At 59.5% G+C, this 2,500-nt stretch overlaps 1 pseudogene; it reads left to right on the top strand.

The window, feature by feature from the left end:
- The window catches only part of LOC123719840, a 7,361-nt pseudogene that overhangs the window by 4,047 nt on the left and 814 nt on the right, over window positions 1–2,500 (top strand).

The following is a 2,500-nucleotide window of genomic DNA, read 5'->3' as shown; positions in this document are numbered from 1 at the left end:
GTGGCGGTCGATTCGCCGTACCACTCAAGGGTACGCCTTGCCGCCGCTTTCGCGCCGTCGGGAAAAGACGTGGACATAGTGGACAGGTCAGCACTCGATAGGATCGTGAAGAGCCTACCTAATAAATGTCCGGGGCTAGACGGTATCACGGCGCGGATTGCCAAGGTCGTTTGGAATGTGGCCGCGTCGGAAATGATGTATATTTACAGCAAGTGTGTCCGAGAAGGCGTGTTTCCAGACGTTTGGAAGATCGGAAGGCTGGTTGTTATACCGAAGGGCAATGGGAGACCACTCACGGACCCGAAAGCGTACAGGCCCGTTACGCTTCTGTCGGTACTGGGGAAGATCCTGGAGAGGCTGATCTGCGAGTGTACACCGGGCCTATACGGCCGTATATCGCCCAATCAGCACGGATTCATGCACGGGAAGTCGACGGTGACTGCTTTGAGCAGAGTATTGGACGTCGTGCGAGAGACGAACCACAAGTACGTCCAGGCCATCCTATTGGATATCTCGGGCGCGTTCGATAACGCATGGTGGCCGATGGTCCTGGTCAAGTTTAAGCAGGGCGGTTGTCCTCGCAACGTTTATAGACTGCTGTGTTCGTACTTTACCGGTAGAAGGGTGGGGATGTTCGCGAATAACGTGTCCGTCTGGAAGAACTCTACCATGGGTTGCCCACAGGGCTCTGTTTTAGGGCCGACACTGTGGAACATTCTGGTGGACGATTTGTTGCGGATGGCGGTGCCCCCAGGAGTAGAGCTGGTAGCGTACGCGGACGACGTCACGGTCTTGATCGAGGCGAACTCCCGGGCGGACATCGAGTGGAAGGCGGCGACCACTCTTCAACTGGCGCTCGAATGGGGCCAGCGGAATAGGCTGTCGTTTTCGTCTTCGAAAACGCAGTCTATAACATTGAAGGGCAGGTTCCAGCGTCCGCCGGTGATCCGGCTGGGGGGCGACTCGGTGGAGGCCGTCGGCGTGGCGAAGCTGCTCGGCGTGGTGCTGGACGAGCGCGGCACGTTTGCGGAACACGCGCAAGACATCGGCGACAGAGGTGCAAGGTGCTTCGGGAAGATGGCTAGAGTGTCTGCCTCCAACTGGGGTATCAGATACCCGGCGCTCCGGTTGTTATACTACGGAACATTTGTCGCGACCATTACGTACGCGGCTGCGGTGTGGTATGGCAGATCTCTTGCGTTTGTGGTGGCGAGTCGGCTGCTGCGGGCCCAGAGGTCTGCGTTGGTGCTCTTGACGAAGGCCTATCGGACGACAAGCACGCCGGCGCTGGCCGTCCTGGGCGGCGTGCTGCCGGCGGATCTCGAAGTGTACCGTGCGGGCAAGATTCAGGCGACGAAAAGGGAAACGGCCAAGGGAGAGGTCAATGACCTAAAGCGTAGGGTCCACTCCGAGGTGGTTGACAAGTGGCAGGAGCGCTGGGAGGTCGAGGAGAGGGGGCGCGACCTGCAGCGCTTCTTCCCTTGCGTCAGGGGTAGACTTCGCGCGGCGTGGGTAGCGCCCGACTACTTCACGTCGCAGCTTTTGGCAGGTCACGGCGCGTTCAACGGCCGCCTGCGGGACCTTGGTCTCAAAGAGGTCGGGACGTGCCCGTGCGGGCTTGCGGAGGAGTACAGGGATCACGTCCTATGGGAGTGCGGGCTGTACGATCGGGAGAGGGAGGAGATGCTGGACCGCGTGGTGACGAGCGGGCCGGGACCGGTTTACTTCGCGGATCTCGTGGCCTCGGAGGCGAACTATGCCGCGTTCAGTAGATTCGCACGCGCCTGGCATCGCGCGAGAAGCGAGATAGATGCCGAGGAGAAGGGACTGAGGCGAGCACTGCACGAGCAATACACGACGGGACGCGACGCTGACGTGGAAAGATCGACACCGACGACGAGCCGTTCTCTTGTGTTGTCCGCAGCCCCCCGGGGGGAGAATGCGCCTCGCGCAGCCCTCTCGAGAGAGAGGGAGAATGCGCACGGGACAGAAATTGCGTAAATTTGTAGGGAGTCAAGAGAGTGCGCCGGTGACGATGCACAGAGTGCGTAAAGACTCACCGGCGCATCTCCCATTGATTCGGTCGAGACCCGGTCCGCATGACCGCGAGGTCGGAAGGACCATGGGAAGGTTGGTGGGTTATGTCCCTATCTACTATCTAGCGAAACCACAGCCAAGGGAACGGGCTTGGGAGAATCAGCGGGGAAAGAAGACCCTGTTGAGCTTGACTCTAGTCTGGCATTGTAAGGAGACATGAGAGGTGTAGCATAAGTGGGAGATCGTTCGCGGTCGTCGCTGAAAAACCACTACTTTCATTGTTTCATTACTTACTCGGTTGGGCGGAAGCGGTGCGCGGTCGATTTTGCAATCGGCTCGCGTACGGTGTTTCGTTCCAAGCGTGTAGAGTGGCGACGTGGCGCTCGTCGCTCGTCGCCGTTCAACTCCCGCGTGATCCGGTTCGAGGACACTGCCAGGCGGGGAGTTTGACTGGGGCGGTACA

This window comes from Pieris brassicae, unplaced genomic scaffold (assembly GCF_905147105.1).
Source record: "Pieris brassicae unplaced genomic scaffold, ilPieBrab1.1, whole genome shotgun sequence".
NCBI classification, from domain to species: Eukaryota; Metazoa; Arthropoda; class Insecta; order Lepidoptera; family Pieridae; genus Pieris; species Pieris brassicae.
The sequence above is the reverse complement of the archived record's forward strand: the minus strand, read 5'-3'. Positions and strand labels throughout refer to the sequence as shown.